This window comes from Grampus griseus (assembly GCF_964374135.1).
Source record: "Grampus griseus genome assembly, chromosome: 1".
Lineage (NCBI taxonomy): Eukaryota > Metazoa > Chordata > Mammalia > Artiodactyla > Delphinidae > Grampus > Grampus griseus.
The window spans coordinates 41574448-41582369 of NC_139017.1; the positions used below are offsets into that span (position 1 = coordinate 41574448).

Sequence of the window (7922 nt, forward strand, 5' to 3'; positions counted from 1 at the left end):
TTTTTACCCACAAATGTTTGTTTCCGTTGATGAGTCTTGCTTAAGACAACCACGACCGTGGGTGTCTGCCAAATGGTGGTTTTCTATTTCCTTCACACCTTCTAATGTTCATCAACTGAAATTTTTCTGTAAGAAAGGCTGTCCCTTTTCCCTTACTTGTTTATTCAAACATTTATATCAGTATAGACACATTATTTCCTATTTTTCTCTTGTTCTATAAGCTATAATCTGTTGTGATCTTTTTTTTTTAATTTGCTCAAATTATGTCAAATTTGGCCATCGGGAGCTCCTTCAAGTTGGCTGCTGTGTTCAACAGGAAAGTTTTGAGCAAAACTTATGACAAAGTTATGATAATGAGGCATAGGGACTTGTAAGGAGAAGGGAGAGGAGAGGCTTCCAGGCCTGGAGGGCAACCATGGGCTCTATACCCAGTGCTCTCTGAGGATGCTTGCCAGCCTCTGGGCTGACTACTCCTGACCATGAGGGTCAGGAAGATGCAGCCACGTGCCTTGCTCAGGTAGAGAGACCTCCACTGAAGGTGCCCCACCTCTATCACGACCTTCCCAGGGACCAACCAGCAGGCTGCAGCTGCTATGGCACTTGGGCTGTTAATGCATCTGCCTGGCTTTGCCCAAGAGGGGCCCTCCACCATGTGCACGGACACCTCCACCTCCAGCCACCTGCTGCCTGCTGCTGCCCCGCCAGACCTGCCATCACCCAGGGGCGTGGGGTCCCCACTGCTCAGCCCCTAGCTGACTGAAGCGTGTTCCTTTGACCTCCTTGCCTGAAGGGGTTGTATCCGGGGAGGTGGCAAGGCTCTCAGAGCTGTGGAGTGACAAAACCACTTGGCCTGGAGACCGTCTAGGTGAGACTGGCTATCGTTTTGACTGGCTAGCTGTCGTTTTCTCAATCTAGGGCCTCTGTGAAGTCTTGAGGGGATGCCCAAAAGGTAAAGTAAGTTGGAGCGGGCGAAGGGGCGGGGGAGTGGCAGTTGGATGACCATCATTCTGGTCCAGGCCCCTCCCCTGGTGACAGGGATGGAGCTGAACCCCAAAGGGAAAATGGCTTATCTAAGGTCACAGGGACACTTGGTGGCTAGGCAGGACCAGGACTCAGTGCCCAGAATCCTTGTGTCCTCCTCACCATTTACACATTCCCAATCTGCTCTGCTTCTTGTTTATCAATGGCTGATGAGGCCGTAGTCTGTGTTTCCTTGTCCATTTCCCTTGTTCCCACGGCAGGCGGAGAGACGGAGGCCAGTCTTCCAGCCCCTTCTGAGGCAGGGCCTCTAGGCACATGAGCAGCACTGACCCTTCACCCCCAGGGAAGGGGAGCTGTCCTGGGTCATTTAGCAAAGCAAGGCTGAACTCACCTTGGAATCTCTCCTGGCTGGAGGCCCATGACCTCACCCAGACCCATCACTGAAGGGCTAGAATCTGGCCACCTTTTCTTCCTTCTCTCCCTTCTCTTCCTTCAGTTCAGAATGGGAAGCCTCCTTTTTTTCCTCTTTTAAATTTCATATTAACCTTTAAGATAGGGTAAGCATTCACGTGACTCAAAATTCAAACTTTACAAAAGTTACACTGTAAGAAGCCTCCTTTCCAATTCTGTCCTTTGGACTTCCCCTCCCAGGGGCAGTCACTGTGGTTCATAGGATTGCTGTGAATTAATCCACAGAAAGCACTTAGAACCGTGGCGGGCACATGTTACACACACAGTGCGTGCTGCATCATTGTTTTTATTTTTAAACTCAATCATAGCTTTATCTCCCACACCCAGCACCCAAGTTTCACCTCCTCAGGCTCCCAACACTGTAGCCCTACTAGTTGTGACCATTTTGAACTCGGCCCATGCCTGGTGACCTTTCTGCATCCTGTCCCTGCTACTCCTCCAGGCTGGGCAAGCCCTCCCCACCCTGCCCCCTGCTGAAATGCCACCTATTCTCCAAAGCCCAGCTCAGATGCACCTTCCTTTCAAGGCCTCAGTCTCCTCCTCCTTTGTATTTCCCCATCCTTCTCGACTTCTGTGGTTGACTTTCCACAACCTCCTGCATTCATGTGAGAATCATATATGCTTCTGCCATCCCCCAACTCAGCTGTCAACTCCCTGAGGGCAAGGCCGGGATCTTTTTCATCTCTGAGTTCCCTGCAGCACTTAGCACAGAAACTTCCACGTCGGAAGTGAATAAATGCCTTTAAATTTAACTGCAAATTTGAACTCATTGGGGATGCAGAACGTGGGCATGTGAAGAAATACGTACGCTGCCCAAGGTAGGACTCATTACTTCTCCATGGTCTAGAAGCCATACTTTTATTTTTTTTATAAATTTATTTATTTATTTATTTTTATTTTTGGCTGTGTTGGGTCTTTGTTGCTGCGTGCGGGCTTTCTCTAGTTGCGGTGAGCAGGGGCTACTTTTCATAGTGATATGCGAGCTTCTCATTGCAGTGGCTTCTCTTGTTGCAGATCACAGGCTCTAGGCGCGCAGGCTTCAGTAGTTGTGGCTCGCGGGCTCAGTAGTTGTGGCTCACGCACTCTAGAGTGCAGGCTCAGTAGTCGTGGCGCAGGGGCTTAGTTGCTACGCAGCATGTGGGATCTTCCCGGACCAGGGCTCGGACCCATGTCCCCTGCATTAGCAGGCGGATTCTTAAGCACTCCGCCACCAGGGAAGTCCCTAGAAGCCATACTCTTATAATCAGAACGCACCAAGTTTTTCCCAAACCTCACAGGTGGGTTGGAGACCTGCTTTCTTCTGCTCACTCATTCCCTGTCATTCTGCATTTGATTTAACAAATCCTACAGTCCTGCAAACAATGTTTGCTTTGCTATAGCATCCAACTGTCTTTCATTCCTCCCAAAAGATAAGGAGCAGGTGACAGAGAACCAACTTTAGTGCAGGACCTCATTAGCTTTGGGGCACAGACACACTACATGAATCAGAAACTTTCTACTCCTCACATAATGTGGCTCCAAAAAATCTAGTTAGGCTACTTTGCTTATAACCAAAATCTTCCTGAATACACTTGTGACCGTATGTGTGACTGGAGCTCAGAGAAGAGGGCAAGGTCACCAGTCTACATATCCATAGGGACTGTGTTGGGTTACATGTAATAGAAATCCTAAATAACTAGTTTCTTCTTCCCTCATGTAACATAAATCCTGACGTCTGGTGGACCACACCCTCCATGGCAAAGACTTCCTCTACTCTTCTGCTCTGCCATGCTTAGGATGTGACTTCCATCTTCCAGGTTGCCATATGGTCATAACATGCCACTGTGGCTCCAGACATCACATTCGCCTTCCAGACAAGAAAAAGGAGAAAGATGGTAAGGGGCAAAAGGGCACAGCTGAGTCAGCCTCCTTTAAAGAGGTTTCTCAGAGCCTCTCCCAGCAACTTCTATTTACATCTCACTGGCCATACCTGTGACCCATGCACACCCTAACTGCAAAGGAGCCTGGGAAATGTAATTCTTAGCTGGGCACATTACTCCCCCAAATAAACTTGGGGTTTTGTTAGTAAGGAAAAAAGGGGGAGTAGGGATGGGGTTGGTAGTTAACTGTCTCTGCCACAATTGGGACAACTAAGGAAGACTTCATGGAAGAAATGGGCCACAGTAGGATGAGATAAGAACTTACCACATGCCAGGCACTTTATTAAAACAGGTTGGGGAGGGGAAGCTTCTGGTATCTTCACATGCCAGGGAGCGGTTCCAGTTTCCGTTTTAGAGATAAGGAAAATGAAAGCTAAAGCTATTCAATAATTCACTCAAGGTCATGTAAATGGCAATCTAGATTCAAATTCCAGAATCTGCCAGGCTCCCTTGTCCCTGCCAGCCTCACCTGTCATCTGCCAGACTCAGTACATATGTAAGAGGAAGGAAAGAAGAGGGTTCAGAGATGGGGAGGCTCTCGGTGTGTTTCCAGGACAGAACTCTGACAGGGTCAGAAGGAAAAGAGAATGGAGAGGCCCAGATTGTTCCAAGTGGGTGTTTTCAAATGTAAGGATATCTTACTTACTTATGGGCTAATTGCCAGAAGAACTTAATCTGTTTTACACTTAGCATTAGCATGAAATAAAAGTCAAAAATCAAATGGAAAACTGAGGAGACGTGTGGGGAATGAGAGCACCTTTTGTTGGGGACCCCAGAGACAGGGAAAGGGAGAGGATGGGAGGCCCATGCCAGGCTGGAGGGCGAGTGGGGCAGGGGGTCTCTGCTCACGCCAAGTCCCTCCTGCTCTGCGCAGCAGGCAGCACTCTGCCACCTGACAAGAGCTGGTGAGGCCTGACCGGCAAAGAGCGTGCCGGGCTGCTCTGGGTCCCGGGAACATTCCCGCCTCAGGCTGGCGGACTGCGCGCAGAGCGAAGGGGTCAGATGCATCTCTGCCCCTTAGGAGCTGGGTGCCCGAAGCAAGTTACTTCTCTGACTCTCACCCTCTGCATCTGAGAACTGAAATAATCCTACCTTGCAGGACTTTAGGGAGAAAAAAACAAGGTGTACCTAGCCTGGCAAGTGCTTAGAAAACAGAACCTGCTAATTTCGTTCACATAATTATTATCATTGCTTTTGTCATTGTTGCTGTCTAGTAGATGATGGCACCATCGACTAAAGCCTGGAATATAGAAAGAGGAACGGCCTGGTGGAGGTAGCAGGGGAGGCTGAAGATAATCAGGTACAGTATTGCCCTTTCAAAGAGAAGCTGGATCCTGGCCCTGGCCTCGATTAGTTAATGCATCGAAGGGTTAAAAACAGGAAACAGAAAAAAACCGTATTCCAACCCTGTATAAATTTATCAGTAAACAGTCTGGTAAGCCCCTGTGATGTGCTCGGCATGGTTCTAAGCTCTCTGACAAATATATAAAAAGTAGAGTAAAAACTCAGTTAATCCAACCATTGGGAAATTGTGGCAGGTGAATTTTCTGGATGCCTGAAAATTTACCAGCCCCACACACTTTAGGCACTTTTTTCTTAATGTTAAAAATTGTGGACGGAAATATTTTTTAAGCGCGCTGTTCTCATCCCTGGCTTCCTAGTGACTATCGAATACATCGTCATTGAGAACGACATGTGCTCTGCTGTCTTGTGATAGCGTGATGGCCCTGGAGGCTGTGGGGTGAGGCTGGCTGTCTGCTTCTACCCTTATGGTCCCTGCACGCTATTTTGTTTTTACATTTGCTTTTATAGTTTTTCTAGGTGTTCTCTCACTGTCAGGCTTTTGTGTGTTAATTTTCCCTTCTCTTTTTGAGCCTCCCTTCTAGTGCTTTCACTTTATTGCTTCTGATGTGCTCTAGGTTTGGAGACCAGATATAAATGCTTCGTCTTTTATAGCCCATCTCAGCCCAAAAAGGAATTAAGGGAACTATGACAGTTTATCAAGTACCTACTCTGTGCTGAGCATTTTACCAGCTGTTTTGCAGCCATTATTTCATTTTTTACCACAGCCCTGTGAGTTGGAAATTTTTATCTCCATTTTTTAGAAGTGTAGACTGGGGCTCAGAGAGTTTAAGCACTTTGCCCAAGGTCACACAGCTGCTGGTGAGTGGCCTAGCTAGAATTCAGATGCAGTGTGTCTGGTACAGGGACCATCCATGCTTTTCCCGGTGTGCTACACTGCTTTGAGTCTGTGGTAAATCACATGCTGTTCGCTGTTGCTTGTTACTGTGTTGGATTGTGATAGCGTTATCTTCCTAAATATTATAGAACGTAAGCCCCTTGAGGGCAGTGACCTGGCTGCCCACTTGCATACTGCCCACACCATTGCCTAGTGCCAGGATCCAGGTGGTCAACAGCTGCTTTACAAAGAGTGGGAGCCTGGAAGAATGGGGGCAAGAGAATGGAGTGGGCCATTGCCCCTTGGCACCCAGCACCTCATACCTCCCTGCTACCTAAAACCTTCAGCTTGCCCCAGATATTCGCTCAGCATTTGCTGAGCCCAAATCTCCCTTAGCTTGAACCAGCAGCTGCGGAAGCAGCCCACGTGGTCCACTCTGGGTTGGGAAGGAGGAGTGGCTACCCAGGCTACTGGCCTCCCCCTGGGGACCGACCAACATGGAAGCCAAGCCCCGGTGAGACACTGCAGGGAGGTAGCAGCCCAGTGGGGAAGGCTGGTGTTGGGTCCAGGATTTTCACTAAGAAATTCTAGAGCAGGTACCTCTGAGTAAACTCCTACAGAACTTCTTCCCTGAAAGGAGAGTGACTGGAATTCCAGTGGATCCAACTTTCCAGCCCAAGCAAACAGCAGACCAGTATCCCAGCAGGGCCTGATTTTGCTAGGTAATGCTGGCTCTGAGTCTTCGCTTCTGTGACTCAAACTTTGAGGCGAGAAACTGCCCCATCACATGACTTACGGATTTCGCCCTGACAGGACAGTTTCTGTTTGTGTTTTGGTTCTCTGTCAGACGCTCTGAGCTCAGAGGGGAACCCCACCCTCCGTGTGACCCGGGCACACTGGCCGTGTCACGTGACCACAGTTGCCTGCGAGCCAAGCATTTCTCTGGGTGACATCATGCCCTTGCTGATTGCCCAGGTGTTTCAGGGCCTCCCGGGGCTGACACGGAATTTGCATCACTTCTGATACTTGGCTCTTGATTTGTTTGTCTTTGGTTAATAGCAAATCTGGATTGGGGTCGAGGGAAGTTGTTGAGACAACCAGACAGCAAACACGTCCCACAGAAGCTTGGCGGGACTTGGACCTGCGGCTCCTGCCCCTCCTCAACCCCAGGAGCCATCACAGGTCTTCTGGGCTCAGGCCTGAGGCAGAGAGATTGCTGGTTCAGACTCTCTAGCACCATCCCGGGACTTACTTCAGATTCGGGACCTCTCTGGACCAGCCTCGAAGGCTCAGAACCAGGCGTTGCTGAGACTTATGCTTTTACGTGGCTCTCTCCTCACTTGCCCCCTCTTCAGGGGGGCCAGCGCCAGAGGACCCTGGATTTCTCTCCTTCCCTCTGCTCTGGCCATTTGCCTGGAGTCAGAGCTCAGCCTTCCCACCTTCCACTAACCTTGGGTCCATGGGCAATCACTTCCCAGACCCATGGAGGGCCAGGACTGAGGGACTCTGCAGAGACCCCCCCACCCCCATTACTTTATGGGGAAGGAAACCCAGGCTGGAGGGTTTCTTAATCCATTTTTCTCACCCACCAATTTCCAGCAACCTTCGCCTCTCTGGCCTCAGTTTGCCCATCTGCCGAGGAGTGGGAAACAAACCCCATTCTCCCAACCGCAGGATGAAGACTGGGACCAGCTGAGTTTGTGAAAGGGCCTATTACCCCATTGCTCCAGAGGTTCTCAAGCTTGAACATGCATCTGAATGCCCTGGAGGGCTTGAAAACAGAGGGAGGCTCCTCCTTCCCACCCCAGGGTTTCAGTAGGTCTGTGGTGAAGTCAGAGAATTTGAACATTTTCAGACGATGCCGATGTGGCTGGTTCAGGGACCACACTTTGAGAAGCACTGCTGTAAATCTCCGGAACTCACCCCAAAGAGAGGCGGTGTGTGCTGGAGCCTCTCACGCTGGCTCCAGGAAGTCGGTAGCTTGAAGTCAGCCACAGTGGGAGTATTCACACCTCGGGAATCAGTAAATGCTGCAAACCAGTTTTGTTTGTTTTTTTTTTGCCAGGGAGCTAGCTGGTAAACATTTACCGGCACACCGCTGGGTAAGAGGGCAGCCTTTCTCTCCCTCTGTGCCCCAAGACTGGGGTGCCGTGCCTCAGAAACAGGACAGGAAAGCTCAGTCAGAACTCTCTGCGCCTCCATTTCATTGTCTGTAAATTGGAAACACTAATAGCATCTACCTCCCTGGCCCACAAGAATTAAGTAAGAAGATACCCGTGAATCACTTAGCAAAGTACTCAGCATAGAGTAAGTGCTCAAAAATATTCGCTCTTGTCCTTAAAATCCTTCGGATTATAGGGAATCTGTATTTT

General features: G+C 49.4%; 1 long non-coding RNA gene across 3 annotated transcripts in view; it reads left to right on the top strand.

Moving 5' to 3' along the window:
• Positions 1-7577, top strand: part of LOC309831582 — a 78535-nt gene extending 70958 nt beyond the window's left edge. For 2 of the 3 annotated variants that reach the window (XR_014297601.1, XR_014297603.1), the window contains 3 exons: positions 3249-3326; positions 4589-4671; positions 6610-7577. This is a non-coding gene — a long non-coding RNA (uncharacterized lncRNA). Of the gene's footprint in view, positions 1-3248; positions 3327-4585; positions 4672-6609 lie in introns of all 3 variants that reach the window. The other variant, XR_014297602.1, reaches the window with a different exon arrangement.
• Positions 7578-7922: the final 345 nt, after the last annotated feature.